Here is a 16,517-nt window from a genome sequence, read left to right on the forward strand (position 1 = left end):
TTTCACTCATCCTCTTCTTTGGTCTGGAATGAAGATGATAGTTTAAATTTGAGCATCTCATGCTGTGTACTTTACTCATACAAATGGACTTTGTGACTTGCTTATATTTACAACAGAGGTTAAAAACCTTGAATTTTGTGACTGTGCTGAATGATGAGCAAGAGGAATAAGGCCCTTGTCTGTGTATAACGAGACGTGGTGGCGCTGTGGGCTAAACCACAGAAGCCTGTGCTGCAGGGTCAGAAGACCAGCAGTCGTAAGATCGAATCCACGCAACGGAGTGAGCGCCCGTCGCTTGTCCCAGCTCCCGCCAACCTAGCGGTTTGAAAGCGTGCAAATGCGAGTAGATAAATAGGGACCACCTCGGTGGGAAGGTAAACAGCGTTCCATGTCTAAATCATACTGGCCATGTGACCACAGAAAGATTGTCTTCGGACAAACGCTGGCTCTATGGCTTGAAGAGCGGGATGAGCGCCGCCCCCTAGAGTCGGACACGACTGGACAAAAATTGTCAAGGGGAACCTTTACCTTTTACTGTGTATAACAAAAGGACAAATAGACAGAAGACCCAAAAATGGAATAGGTACCCTCCCAAAGACCCCAAAAATGGACCAAACCCCAAAGATTTCCATGTGCATGACCCTAGTACACACCCACAGGCTCAGATGCAGAAGATAGCAGAGGAAAGCATAAGAAAACAAAACACCAGTATGGATCGGTTGTCTTGTGATACCAGGGACATAAAAGCAAAACAAAAAGGACACACTGTGTGGAGGTATACTGCAAAATCGATTACCAAAATTGTGAGGGAATTTTGGTGACAACAATTGAACAAATGGCTACAGTGTGGATTTCCTTTGTGACTGCATGTTTTGTCTTATATCTCCAGTATCTGTAAAGGCTGTAGCTTTGCTTCAGGTTCTTCGGGGGGTTTAAATTTGTGTTTGTGCGTGTGTGTGTGTGTGTGCGTGTGTGTGCGTGTGTGTGTGTTTAATGAAAGCTTGGATTTGGAGCCGTCTGATGGACTAGGTACTGGATGGCATTCCTGAAGTCCAGTGAAAAGCTAACCAACTGTGCAATATGGCAACTCTAATTGTGCCAGTGTATTTTGATATCATATGTAGATGATTTATCAGGAGCAAGTACACATCATATAGCAGTTTCCTAACTGGATCTTCTAATGCTTTTGATTTAAATATAAAGTATCATATTGGACTATATTCCCTATTGTATAGGAGCTGTAAAACTGGGAAAGGGAAATATAGGCCCATTCCCTCATGCTGTCTTCCTGAGATGTGAACAGACTTGTGAATACCTATACATGGGAGTTCCATAGTTGGGGGAGCATACTTTAGATAATAAAAATGCCTCATGAAAAAAGGATAAAATATTTCTTCTTACAGCACCATTGCTTCGGTCAAATTCAGTGTAATGCCCCATTCTCCTACTTCAAAGTGACAAAGGCACAAATTATGGTGGCCTTTAACAGGGAGAGCGTTAGACAGAAACTTTTACAGTATTTGATAAACATATAAGGCTTCTATTTCTGTCCCCAAAAGGTATTCAGTATTTTAAAACATCTCTGCAGAATATGAGAATAAAACTTTAGATTAGAGACATACTTAAGTATGCTGACCCAAGTCTAGATCTAACTATGCTGATGATTAAGATATATGGTAAAGGAAGGAAAGGAGATTTTTCAGGTCAGTTGGCTTCAAATAAATGGTTTTTTTAAGCTAGAGGGAATGGAATTTTTTTTTGTCATTTAGACCAAAGAAAATATGTAGGAGTTATAAAGCAGGTGATGATCCTGGTGGTGGTGGCCTATTTCTCATGCCTAGGAAAGTTTTCTTTCTGTCTGTTATTAATTTCATTTATCCAGGTTATCTTTAGAATACTCCTGTGAAGTAGGTCAACCTGATATGAAAATCAGTAGAAGGTTCCTTGTTGAACTTTGACTGAGCAGATGTTTGAGTGTGTATTCTTTACTAGATGGGTTCACAGACAGCCATATCCAAATATTTCCCATTGAAAGGCCAAAGCTTCAGTTTCTAGTTCATTCCTTGGTGGTCCTAGTGAATGGTTGCAACTGGACCTCTGGATATGCTAAAATGTTGAATTGCTTTCACTTTACCACCCCCTTCATCTCACCCCCAGTATCCAAACTACATGTATTGAATTAAACTGTTGGTTGCAAGTCTTTGCCACAGCCATTTTTAAAGGAAAATTGCTGGGGTTTTGAATCGTGTCCACATTTTAATATGGTTTCCTAACAGAAATAAGGCTTGAAATTCTAGCCATAATCCAATATGCACTTGTGTTGTTTTAATCCCAATTGAAAGTAGTGACCTTAAACTGGGTTTCAGTGCTGGATTGTCTTACTGGTGAACCTTCATTGAGTATTAACTTTAAAGACAGCTCAGATTTCGACATTGGAATGTGTTTGAGGAAATGCTACTCTTGAGTGAAAAGGTCCTTCATATCTGCAAATTATGTAGTGAATTTATTTTTGTGTTGTAAATCTAAATGTTGTACAGATTGTTCTGTCTCCATTAACAGAATAACTTTACAATAAATTTTATAGTTAGCCTACGATAAGCAAAATAAGCATGTCTGATCTGCTTTCATACACAACCCAGCCTGTTGTAACATTTACATTGAATAGACCATGGATTTAATTTTCAAAAATTGTTATATGGAATCATTTGCATATGCACTTGGACTTCATAACCATACAATTGTTTATTATGCATTTTGCTGTACAGTTATAACACATATTAAAAGTATAATTGGATTTCTAATAATGAAGGTTAAATACTTTGAATGGCAAAATAAGTCTTTTGACATTTCTCCCTGTTTACTTATCCGTTAAGAGAATGTTCATTGTTGCTTTATCTCTTAGGTGCCTTTTGTAGAAACTACATTGTGTAGCCTTCTGCAGTCTAGACTCTTTTAGTGAGTCATTGTTTATGCTGCTCATTACTTTTCTAAGAGTTTGGATGGAATGTTTTATTGCCATCTAATCATAAGTGAATTATCAGAGTATGTATAATTTTTCATTTTTATGGAGGTTATTGATGCTTATTTCATACTGAATGTTTGTTCAGAAATATTAACAAAAAGCACAAACTTTTTATCTGACAAAGTGACGAAGCTCACATCGAAATGAGTCCATCAGTCTTAAAATTGTTCTATATCAACTTTGGTATTTGACTCTTCATGTGTCAGGCAGCCAACTTGTTCATGACTGTCCTCAGTATCTATCTGGTGAAAGTATTAGAATGTATTAACTCTCATCTGAGTCTGTAGTGGCTAAAGAGCAGGGGCATGGAAGAGGGCACAGTGTAAAGAAATATATACAACTTTATTGGTTATAGCAACAAGATTTGGCATAGCGTAGGGCAAAAGATCTATTCATTGGCTGATCTGCCTGCCAGCTGATGTACTCATTTATTTTTATTTGTTTATTTCATTTTTATGCCATGGTGACTAACTCAGGACAGCTCACAAATTATGCAAAATAAAATACAGTGGTTTAAATTATTTTGCTTCTTTTACACAGGCAGAAGGCAAATGATATAACAGTCACTCATTTCCAGCTGACAATTAAAACTTCCCTGCTGGGATTCTCAAATATCTGCAAGCGAGCAGACCTATATGTCCCCGAGAATCACAGCAGTGCCTTTTAATTGCTGTCTGTAAGCCAGTATACCTGTGCAACAGGATTTCAGCCAATAAGTTGAAAAACAATTAAACATAATAATTATGTCTGCACAGGTGGACATAACGAGGTTCCAGCTTGGGGCTGGACCATCCACTCACCTCCTGCTGTTGCCACGAACTCCCCACTCCCTTTCTATTGCTCTGGAGCTTGAGGTCTGCGAGCCACTCTTGGACCTGTGGCAAAAGAAAAAGGCTCTAGAAATAAAACAACATGAAACTGGGCAGGTTTTATGAAAAATTCTGTCCCAACTTAAACAAGAAATAGAGGGCTGGAAAGGGAGCCAACAGTGCTGATTGGCTGGTCCATAGAATGGGCTCCAAGGAGCCAGCACAGCCATGCTGGCAGCCCGATATTCATCTGTAGCCCCCAAAAGGTTGTCACCACCCATCCCTTCATCTCCTGAGCCTTGAAGGATGCAAATGGAGACTGCAATAAGTTAGGGATCCTGGCTTCTGGACATTGTGCTTTTTTATGCAAATTCACAGTGAGTTCATATTATTTATTAACTGAAATCCTATTGCAAGAAGTTACAATCATATAACGCTGTGATATTATTAAATTTCTAAGTCTCCCCAAAGGTTCTGATGCTGCCGTGGGATCCTTTTCATCATTGGAAAGCCTCTGGGGCCTGCAAGATGGGAGGGAGTTCTTTAATTTCCAAAAATCACCACTGTCAAGAAAATTATCATGATGTTTGCAATTCTGAAAATTAAAGATTCTCTCCCCCACTCCGTGGCCCTCAGCAACTCCACCATGATGAAAAGCATCCCAGTGGCTGCTAATGTCATCGGCCATATGTGGCTTAGATCACAGAACAGGGTTTCAGCCGTTGTTTACTGTAGTTCTGTTTTGTTATCCAACTTTGCTAAGTACGTTGTGTATCTTTAGACAAACAATACCCTTAAACTATGTAGATTGAATTCAGGCTACATTAGTCATGCTTTAATTCCTCCCATTTAGTGACACTAAAGTTAGTTGTGGAATGATTGCCTTGTCTCATAGGTTTGGGTGGGATTAAAGCCTGAATGATTTTAAGATGCTTCTACCCCACCCCCGAAAAATATTAGCACAACAGTGCTTGGAACATTACATTAACTGAAAAAGTAGCATGACAAGATAAATCTTAGAGAACTTTATAAATACATCTTAGACTTTTATAACATTTAGAAACAGAAAAACAGTACAATGAAACCAGCCAGTGGCACATTTGGGTTCTTGTGGAAAGGCATCATCAAATAATTCTTGACACTTTATTGAACATTCTTGAGTTTTAATATACATCAAATGTACAATTCACCTAAATGAAACAGGTAATAACTCTGCCTTTCACCTTGTTCTTTCCTAACATGTTATGACTAATAAATTTCTTAGAAATATATGTGTTTGTTTTTGTGTGTGTTTCTCTCAGAGTTTCCCACTGATTTGCTTTTCTTTTTTCCAACCACCAGAAGTCGGGGTGGTGGTGATGGGCAGGATAGCTGTACAAAGCCTGTTCGCTATTAGTTCTATGACGACTGCTTCTGAGAGCACCTCTGGTTCCAATTGTATGATGAAAAATTACTTGCAAGTGGCTGTCATGTGTGCAGATATCCATATAATTGAACAAAGCTGTTTATGAGTGTTCTGCTTTTATTCTTTGTCTGAAACCAATATATAACAGTAGACTAACATTCTATGTAAATGGGCATTTATACAGTGGAATCCCATAGAAATATGTTCCAATGTATTCGACGAGTTTTACTCCTATTTCTTGGAATACTTAGGATCATATCCTTGCTTGAATATGTGCCAGCTGTGCACATGCAAGACGCCTAACAAATTACTAAGTCCCCCGAGTCATGATATTTGGAGGCAATGATGCCAGTGCAACATCCATCCTATTTTGGCCTTTCTTTTAAGAGCAGACCCAATTTAATTTTCCCTCTTATGTTACCCTGAATTCCCTCTTGGCAAGGGAGCCTCAGGAGGCTGATGGAGCCATCTTTCTTGAATGATTTGTGCTGCCACAGTGAGCCAGCTTTCGTAGGTACTGTGTACTAATGTGTTCCTTGCTGAATATTTCTGTCTGGTGTTTATGTCTTTTCCACCTCAGTGACTTTATTATCAACAGATCTTCCTTAGCCTAATTACAGTGGTGCTTTCTTCAGTGTTTCCTGTTCTAAATTACTGGTATGTGCATCTCATTCATTCTCTCCAAACACTCTCACTGCATAAACCATGTGCTAATTAGGGCAGGCTAGCAGGTGCTAAATTGTTGAGTTCTACCTTATTACTTCTCTAGGCTTGCTTTTGTGTGCGTGCGTGTGTGCATGTCTGTATGCATATATGTATACCGTGTAGCCCTGAAAATAAGACAGGGTTATATTAATTTTTGCTCCAAAAAACGCATTAGAGCTTATTTGCAGGGGATGTTTTATTTTACAGTCATGTCATCTTCTGGTTGCTGCACAATGCTGCACAATGGTGGTGGGGTTTCACTTAGCTAGGGCTTATTTTTGGGGTAGGGCTTATATTACGAGCATCCTGAAAAATCATACTATGGCATATTCTCAGGTTAGGTCTTATTTTCATGGAAATGGTATATATAAAAATGTTGTCCAATAGTCACTGCAGACTTTGGTAAAACTTAGAACTGCCGGATAGCTCTACAATTTTAAGATTGCTGTTGTTATTTCTGACTTTATTCCAATCTGTTTATAAAAGCCAAAGGAAACACCTCACCTTTCCTCTGCCTCATCCAGTTTACTTTCAGAGATAGCTGCATTCCCTCCTCCCACTACCTTGTGTTTATACTCTAAAGTAAGCTGTTCAGTGAGAGCATTAGGTGGTCCTGAAGATGATCAATAAAGAAAAGGAAGTTGACACCCTGTTTCCCCAGAAATAAGACCTAACCTGAAAATAAGCCCTAGTATGATTTTTCAGGATGCTCGTAATATAAGCCCTACCCCCCAAAATAAGCCCAAGTTAAGTGAAACCCTGCCCTCCACCATTGTGCAGCAACCAGAAGATGACATGACTGTATCTGAATAAATGTAGATTGTTGTATATGAAAAAAAAATCCCCTGAAAAGAAGCTCTAATGTGTTTTTTTGGAGCAAAAAGTAATACAAGCCCCTCTCTTATTGTCAGGGAAACACGGTATTGTCTAGAAAAGAGATGATAAACTTTATTTTTCTAGTGTCCTTAATCTGTTAGGGGTCACATGGTAGCAGTATGTGTGGCTAGTAGCACAGCTGGCAGGAGTCAAAGCTCAAAGTGGGCTAATTATCTCCCTTAAAAGACAAATATACCGTATTTTTCGCTCTATAAGACGCACCTTTTCTCCACAAAACAGGGGTGGTGGAAAGTCTGTGCGTCTTATGGAGCGAAGAAAACAGATTATTTTTCCTGTTTTCTTCTCCTAAAAATCTGGTGCGTTTTATGGAGAGGTGCATCTTATGGAGCGAAAAATACGGTACCTAATATAGCTTTCTAAAAGAGTGATACAATTGCTCGCAGGGGGTTGCAAGTTGCCTACCCTGACCAAAGAGGAAAAAAGTCACATATCCCAATCTCTTAGACATAATATGACAAATGGAGAATCACATTATAAATAAATGCAGTTTCAACTGGATTTTATAAGAAAGAAAGAAAGAAAGAAAGAAAGAAAGAGAAAAGGAAGGGGGGAAGGCCAAATCATCAGAAATATAAGAGTATGCCTTGAATTTACTCATAGAATAACATTGTCTGTGGAAGTAAACTACAGAGCCAAGTTCGGGCTGAAAATACAAGAAATTGTTAGAAGGAAAATCTGCAGTTTTGAATGGCCTTCTCTGCCTGCATTTTTCATTCTTCTGGTGAGGGCTGGCTATCATGATGCACACCTAGACTTCTGCATGGACCATTGATTACACACAAAGAAGGATTTGGGGAAATGTGCTTGTAACCCCTAATTAAATGAGCCTCTACTCTGACTGCATGTAAACTAACCAAGTGAGAACTCCACTTGCACAGAATTTCATGAGGAGGGACTGCTTATGCAGAGACGTCACTAAACACCCATTTTTTATAACATCCATGGAGGTTTAGACAAGGAGTGTGAAGACCAGGTAGTACCATTTAGCATGGTTACATCCCCACCCCCTACGTATTAGTTACAGTGGTGCCTCGACTTACGAACGTCCCAACTTAGTACCATTTTGAGTTACGACCAGCTCCAGTCGCAAAATTTTGCTTCAACTTGCGGCCGGAGCTTCCAGGAATGAACACAAAAAAGCAGGGGGTCAAAGGTGGGAAATTCAAATTGCTAACTGTTGGTGGTGAAGAGGCTGCTTCTTTGTAGCTCTTTTACCCCAGCAGTTAGAGAGTGTGCGATCGGAGGAGGCTTGGGACTGCCTGGCTTCTGCTTCTGAGTGAGAGTGTGTGCGTTTGCAAGGAGGCTTCGGACTGCCTGGTAAGATAAGGTGCTGCTTTCTGCTTTTTAAAAAGTGCATGTTCTGGGTGGGTTTTGCGAGGTGGGTTTGGGCTGGGGGTTGTGTTTCTGTGTTGTTTTGTTTTTTGGTTTTGTTTTGTTTGTTTGTGTTTTGTTGTTGTTGTTGTTTTTTGCAGCCCCAGCATCTTATGGGCTTGCTCCATGGTTTATTTTTGGTTTGTTTTTGCTTTGTTTTCATTTTTTTTAAGCCCAAGCTCCTTCGGGGCTTGCTCTCTGGTTTATTTTTTTGTTTTGTTTTTTGCAGGCCCAGCACATTTTTATGGGGCTTTGCAGTGTTTTATTTTTATTTTATTTTGGGGGTATTTTTTTTCCCTTCCGGAACGAATTAATTGCATTTCCATGCATTTCAATGGGAAATGGTGCTTTGACTTACGATCATTTCGCATTACGTCCATCTTCTGTAACGGATTATGGTCGTAAATCGAGGCACCACTGTATTCCATGAGACCGTCCAGTCTGAGCTAGAGACTTTTATATGTGCTATCTGAAGCCATGTTTATTGAATTTACAATGCAAAATAGAAGAATAGGACAGAAGGAGAAACTGAAAATATGGATCTTTTAGAAATTGAAGGGCACATTTTTAATTTTTGAACTTTTTAGAAAAATCTGTATATGATTCTGTTAAGGGAGGACCCTTGAATGCTTTACTTCACAGCTGTTTGTTTTAGTGACTGTTTTCTGTATGAAAACCATGCACAATATGTTTTAGTTTAATCAGAATTTTCAAGTATAAAAATGATGAATGAAAGTGGAAACTTGCTTTCTCATTCTCTCTTGCTCTATGGATTAAAAGTTGTGTGTGTGAAGATTTACCCACCCAATCAATTATAAAGTAGTATTTATAGAAGAATTTATGACTTGAAAGCTGGAGAAGCAAAGTATAAGGCTTTTTTAACATGAAATGAACCTATCAATCAGAAAGTGCTGATTCATTTCTACACACAGTATAATTAAGTGACTCTTTAATCTGTAATACAGAGCCAATCTATGCAGTAATGGTGTAATCAAAGCATAATTATAGCTTTAAAATTATGTTCATGTAGGTTCTCCTTACCACTTTATAATTACATAATTGCCTGGAGTTAACAGTTCATTGTGTGAGGTCATTAACTCTTTCCCTAATGTAAGGTTTTTCAGAAGTTGGAATAAACATTTCTAACTGAAGCCGAATTTAGAGAAATTTTATTAAGGAAATCTCTTAACTCCAGAGATTTCCCTCTTAATTGTGTCTCTTGATTTTGGTACTATATATCATGAGTTGTTTCATTAGATAATGACTATGCTGCATAACTTGAAAACTACTGATTAATGGTGACATCTCAATTATTCATTGAATCAGTGATCTTTTGAACTCCTTTTTTTTTACCTAATCTGCTGCTCACTTAAAAAAAATGTTTCCCTTATTTCATTAATATTTTGTCCTTCAAGGTGTTGTGGTCATTTATTAGCTGTTGATGACACTTAGCACTTTACAAAGGGCTACTCCAAACAGAGACACTACCAAGTCCTTGTATCCCACCCAAAGCACCATAAAAATTGTCAGATTATGCACTCAGTGGACCAAAGAGCAGAAGCTGGAAAAACTGCCTCTTTTCATTACAATTCTAGAATCCTCCAGTCAATATCACCACTGGATTAGGGGATTCTGGAAACTCTAATCCGAAGAAATAATTTCTCCAGCCTCTGAGCAAGTGGTAAGACTTTTCTGAAGCATCCTACTTTGGGTTGCTGTAGCATGATAGTGTTGGTGCTGTCAATTGTACCTGTGAAAGAGAACTCTGGCATTTGAAAACTACATATAAGGAGGTGCATGGCACTGCACAAGTGGTTTCACAACTTGTTTGGGCTTCATTGCTATACATGTTGCATGCACTGTTGTTTTGTTAGTGAAACATGCAACCCCTGGCAGACCAATGCCAGCTTTTGAACTTTTCCCTCAAGCATCACATTGGGTATAAGCCACAACATACTGGAAGATGGGAAATGTCACCGTTCTCCCTTCATCAGTTCTCCAATTACAGTACCCTCCTCCATAGATTTTCCCTGTGAGGAACCATTCAGATGTCTTTGTACTTCATCATGCTGCATAAAACATAACAACTGAATAGACCTAGTGGGATTCACTCTAAAGGTACAAAATTATTCTGTTCAGATCTTAATTGATTTTTAGTTAGTTAGGCATCCTTCAGTCTCGAAAGACTATGATAATGTGCTCTGTATGGAGGATTTGGAACAGCGTCTAGTGTGGCTGAGGAGGCCAATTCGAGAGTGACAATCCCTTCCACACTGAAGACAAATCCAATCTGTCCCCTGTCCAGCTCCCTGATTTTGCTGCTTTTGTGACTTCCTCTTTGCCTCGGCCTGCTGGACAACGGTCTCTTCAAATTAAGAGAGGCCATGATGCAATGCCTGCCTCCAGGCTGAACGCTCAGATGTCAGGGTTTTCCATCTGTTGAGGTCCATTCGTAAGGCCTTCAGATCCCACTTGCAGATGTCCTTGTATCGCAGCTGTGGTCTCCCTCTAGGGCAGTTTCCCTGCACTAATTCTCCATACAGGAAATCCTTTGGAATCCAACCATCAGCCATTCTCATGATGTGCCAAAGCCAACGTAGATGTTGCTGTTTCAGTAATGTATACATGCTGAAAATTCCAACTTAGTCTAGGACTACTCTACAGTGGTGCCTCGCTTTACGATTGCCCTGCATTACGACAAATCCGCTTTACAACGATCTTTTTGCGATCGCAAGACGATAGTCTAAATGGGGGGATTTCGCTTTGCGATGATCAGTTCCATGCTTCGGGAACCGATTCCTTGCAAAATGATGTTTTTCTAATAGCTGATCAGTGGTTTCAAAATGGTCACTGGGTAATTGAAATGGCTCCCCACTGTGTTTAGGGATGGATTCCTCGCTATACAGGCACCAAAAATGGCCACCGTATGGAGGATCTTCGCTGGACGGTGAGTTTTTACCCCATTGGAATGCATTGAATGGGTTTCAGTGGGGTTTTTTATTTCACTTTATGATGTTTTCGCGTAAAGGCAATTTTCCTGGGACAGATTATCGTTGTTAAGCAAGGCACCGCTGTATTTGGAACTTTGTCCTGCCAGGTGATGCCAAAAATCTGTCGGAAGCAACGCATATGGAAGGTGTTCACCTTCCTCTACTGCCGTGCATGAAGGGTCCAGGACTCACTGCAGTACAGGAGTGTGCTCAGGACACAGGCTCTATAGACCTGGATCTTGATATGTGTCATCAGCTTCTTATTGAGCCATACTGTCTTTGTGAGCAGAGAACATGGTAGCTGCTTTGCCAACGCGTTTATCCAGCTCGACATCTAGAGAGAGTGTGTCAGAGATGGTTGAGCCAAGGTACACAAAGTCATGAACAACTTCCAATTCTTGTGTGGAGATGGTGATAGAGAGAGGTGAATCCACACCCTGGCCCATGACTTGTGTTTTCTTCAGGCTGATTGTTAGTCCAAAGTCTTGGCAGGCCTTGCTGAAACAATTCATGAGTTGTTGGAGGTCTTCAGCAGAGTGGGCAACAATGGCTGCATCATCTGCGAAGAGGAGGTCCCGTATGCATTTCAGTTGGACTTTGCTCCTTGCTCTCAATCTAGAGAGATTAAAGAGCTTTCCGTCTGATCTAGTCCGGAGATAGACACCTTCTGTTGCAGTTCCAAAGGCGTACGTCAGCATGACAGCAAAAAAGATCCCAAAAAGGGTTGGTGCGAGGACACAGCCTGTTTCACTCTGCTTCGGATATCCATGGGATCTGATGTTGAGCCATCAAAAACTACAGTGCCTTTCATTCCCTCATGGAAGGATCTGATGATGTTTGTTCCCTGCATTTCTCCTGCAACTGTCTGAGGGAGAATACTATGTCAGTGGTGGATCTATTAGCTCGAAATCCACACTGTGATTCTGGATAAACTCTGTCTGCAAGCACCTGGAGCCTCTTCAGCACAACACGGGCAAGCAGCTTCCGTACACCGCTAAGAAGAGAGATGCCACGGTAGTTATTGCAGTCACCCCTGTCTCCTTTGTTCTTGTACAATGTGACGATGTTTGCATCCTTCATGTCCTGTGGTACTCCACCTTCCATCCAGCAGAGGTTAGATTAGGGGTTTCATGTTCATGACTTGTGCTTTAGCATGCAAAAGATGGAGGTAGATTAGTAGAATTGTTATTAAAGTACTGTACATTTATCCTCCATTAAATATTTAAATGAAGCTAATTTACCCAGGTTCAGCATGTTCCACTCAGCACATTGAAAAAAATTGTTCTCTACCTGACAGAGAAAACATTTTGATCCATCAGTGATTATATTTTAATATGCTTCTGCTTTAGGAAGCTCTCAGATGTAGAAAATATTCCAGATGTTAACTGAAGTCAAGCAAAAAATGAAACCCACTAATCATGGTTGTATCTAGTGCGTCCTGTTGGTTAGTTTTGTTTTTATTTGAGTGTATGGATAAGGTGGTAGATGGAGCAAAATGCTCACTTGCTACCCGGCTTTACAGGAGACTCCCTTTGGTCTTATAAACTGCCTGTGATCAAAAATCTAGTTACTTTTATAATTTGTTTTTCAACATTTGTAAATTTCCTTTGTTTACAAATTGATATGATGTTGAGATTTTTAAGAATTATTTACAGATTCCAACTACAGCATCAGTTATAACTATAATGGAAGAATCAGAAGGGGAAATAGTGTCAATTTCATTTTAGAGCCTACACTCTCTTTCAGGAGATGAAAGATTACACGAAAACATTTAATTGAGTATATTTGCGTGAAACTTTAAGCTACATGCATTGAACAGTCCTTAGACTTTTCAGCTGACCAACAAGATTTGTTTTTTCGATTTATATGAGCTATTTTAAATCTGGGGTCCTATCGGGCCACTTATTTCTAAACAGGGAGTAAACAGTTCTACTTTTAAAAAAATCATAACTCTAAAACGCTTTGCCAAAGATCCTCCAAATTTGGCACAAGCAAGAGCAGACTGCAAAATTTGGTGGTGATCTGAAGCCCAGTTTAAAAGTTACACTCCTTTGTTTAAGCTGCCTCAATTTTTAGAATTGTCTTACAGAATGTTCATTTGCTTTGCCAGCACAAGATAAAAATTATCTGTCTCTTAATTGTTATCTTGAGCTACACAGTCATATGGAAAACAGCATGTGCATTGTTTTGTGTCTGGAAAAGTGAGTGCAGTATAAGGTAAACAAGATGCAAAGGAAATACAGTGGTGCCTTGACTTACGACCATAATCCATTCCAAAAGATGGAATATAAGTCAAAATGGTTGTATGTTGAAGCATGCATTCCCATAGGAATGCATGGAAATGTGATTAATCCGTTCCGACCACACACAAAAAAATCCCCTAAAAATAAAAGAGTGCAAGTCCCATAGGGCTGGGGAAAAAAACCAACCCCAAAATAAACAGAGCAAGCCCCACACTGGGACTGCAAAAAAAACCCTCACAGAAACATAACCCCCCCATCCAAAACCCACACAGAAGAGTTTTTTAAAAAGAAAAAAACAGCACCTTACCTTACCAGGCAGTCCCAAGCCTCCTCCGATGGCGTCTACTCCCGGGCTGCCACTGAGGAGGAGGAGGCGGCGAGGCCAACCATGGCAAAGGGCAAGGCCGGGGTGAGCGGCCGGAGGTGCAGGTGTGGCCACAATGGCAGCCCGGCTCTGGTGGCTGCTCTTTGGGGCACCTCGCCACCCTCCGCGGGGCCGTTGGTGGCTCCCAGTCCTCAGCACGGGGGCAGAGGGGGCCCTGATCCTGGAGGCGGCGGCATGGGACCCTTCCTCCGGGATCAGGGCCCCCTTTGCCCCGGTGCCGAGGACCAGGAGCCAGCAGCAGCGGTGGCAGTGGCCCCGCGGAGGGCGGCGAGGAGGACTGAGGGACGCCTACACCTGTCCCTGCCACTGCTTCCCTTTCCCGGTAAAAATTAAAGTTAAAAGTTACAGTTAAAAAAATTTCCCTGACCCCTGCTCTCTAACCGTTGGGGCGAAAGAGCTACAAAGAAGCAGCCTATTCGCCACCAATGGTTAGCTATTTGAATTTCCCACCTTTCCCTCCCTGCCTTTTCCTGGTCGTAAGTGGAAGCTCCGGCCGCAAGTTGAAGCAAAATTTTGCGGCCGGAGCTGGTCGTAACTCGAAGTGGTCGTAAGCAGGGACGGTCGTAAGTTGAGGTACCACTGTAACATCATCTTGTGGGCAAGGAGTCTCAGGTTATGCAATTTAAAAAAAATTAAATTGCATAAAGATTTCTTGAAAAATACACAGAGGTAAAGGTGAGGATTCTCCTTAATATGTATTAATTTTGGTAGTAACATTTATACATCGTGGGTGTCCTGTATGGTTTAATTGTGTGTACCGGATATGTTCAGAAAGGGAAGCAACATATTAAAATCCTCAAACATTTGATATTTTTGGTTGGTGAAAACTTACTGGTATTCTTAATTATGCAAACAAGCATCAGATCTGTTTTACAGATTCAAAATCAAGCTTCATTTCAGTCTCTTTCTGTGGATAGTAATGTCTATATTGATCATTTATAGGCCAGTGCCACGCTTGTGTATTTGATTTCACAAGAACCCAGGAGTTAAATGTCATCCAACCCTAGCAGTGACCTTAGTGAGATTGATCTGCAGAATCCATCATCCTTTAGGCATAAACATGGTACATGGGTATTTTTGCTATACAGGCTGAGTGCATTAGTTTAAGTTGTTAATTGTCCTATTCATTCTTCTTAATTCCAGAAATCCCAATTTATGGTAACTAAAACTAAATCTGTCTTAAAGCATCTCATGGTGTTTTTATTTGGCTTTGGAAATAATGCTTTAAATCCGCACATATATTTACAGTTTTTCAGAATGCTGAAAAGCATCCCCAGAATACAATGGACTGTATCCTTAAAAATTAAATAAATGAATTTGGGGCATGCTTTCCCCTGAAACCTCTATTTTGGTGTTTTAGACTAGTCTCTCTGCAACTTGTAAATGTGTGATGGAGCCTATTAGATGTTTTCTAACTGGTGATTGGGGACCATAGCCATTCATTTATTGTTCCCTTCTGAAATTATGTCTTCCCTTCTGGAGTTGTTCGTTTTGCAATTTCCTTCCTAGGAGGGTGCTCACCTTAATCGTATCTTAGTGATTGTTACTAGATGTTCAGTTCCTTAACTCTATTAGAGATTTGTGTGCTAAAGCAGGAATTGCCTTTCTTGTGTTCCACAACTGTTTCGCATATTAAATCTCTTAGAGTGGCCAGAATCTTCTATCTGTGTACTTCTAAGTTACATTTCAAAGGGAATATTGTAGGGACTTAAACTTTCACATCCTACTTTGTGCTTGCTGCTATTTCAGTTTTCATGTGCTTTTTCTTCATGCTTCAAAAAGTTTTACGTTACACTTGCACTATGTCATTGGTGTTCCAGCTGTTACAATACATAGTAACATTCCATGTGTTTAGAAGATTTTCTTTAGTGCAGTTTTGCTAAAAAGCATTTCAGATCTAGAACTGTTGTTTCCTTTAAGAGCATGATCTGTCAATTTTGCCTCCATAGTTTATAGTCTTAATTTCTGTAGAATGTCTTAATTCTTGTCACCTTTTTTGATGCTACATAATAAAATGAAGTATTTTATTTTACCTCTTCGACTGTCCTAACATAATAATTCTATTACTATTATATTTTTCAGACATGAAATTACTATAGAATAATGTTTTCCCCAGGGAGAGCAGTAGTACTAATAGCCATCTGTGTATGGTATATAATGATAATTATTGTGTACCAACAAGTGCACTGAAAACCGATTAATCCATTCCAGCTGTTGTTTGTCCTTATGTCAAGGCACTGTTCGTACGTCAAAGCATTAGTTCCCATAGGAACTAGTGCTAAGCCGGTTAATCCGTACTCTACCACTAGGGGGAGAATTTTTTTCCTTTTTTCTTCTTTCGACCTAAGATGAACATAGGTCAAAAAAGGGCAGGAAAGATTTTTTTTATTCATAAGTCAAAGCTCTGTTCGTAACTCAAAGCAATATTTAGCGTCCAGAGCTGTTTGTAAGTCAAATTGTTCGTAGGTCAGGGCACCACTGTACTCAAAAGCACTTTACCATTACCATCTTTTGGAAAGTTCTCAGACTGCAGCCCAAGGTTATGCAGGGTGTCTTTTCTGGGTAATACACAAGGGAATCAAATTCCCAACCTCTGGCTCCACTGCCAGATACTTACCTTACTGAGCTATCCATATATGATATATGTGTAAGAATAAAATAGTAATGTTTTCCACTGGTGGCCCATAGTC

At 40.0% G+C, this 16,517-nt stretch overlaps 1 protein-coding gene across 2 annotated transcripts in view; it reads left to right on the plus strand.

Moving 5' to 3' along the window:
* The window catches only part of LRRC3B (leucine rich repeat containing 3B), a 71,830-nt gene that overhangs the window by 47,386 nt on the left and 7,927 nt on the right, over positions 1–16,517 (plus strand). The gene's annotated exons all lie outside the window — the stretch shown is intronic.

Source organism: Pogona vitticeps, chromosome 6, assembly GCF_051106095.1.
Source record: "Pogona vitticeps strain Pit_001003342236 chromosome 6, PviZW2.1, whole genome shotgun sequence".
NCBI classification, from domain to species: Eukaryota; Metazoa; Chordata; class Lepidosauria; order Squamata; family Agamidae; genus Pogona; species Pogona vitticeps.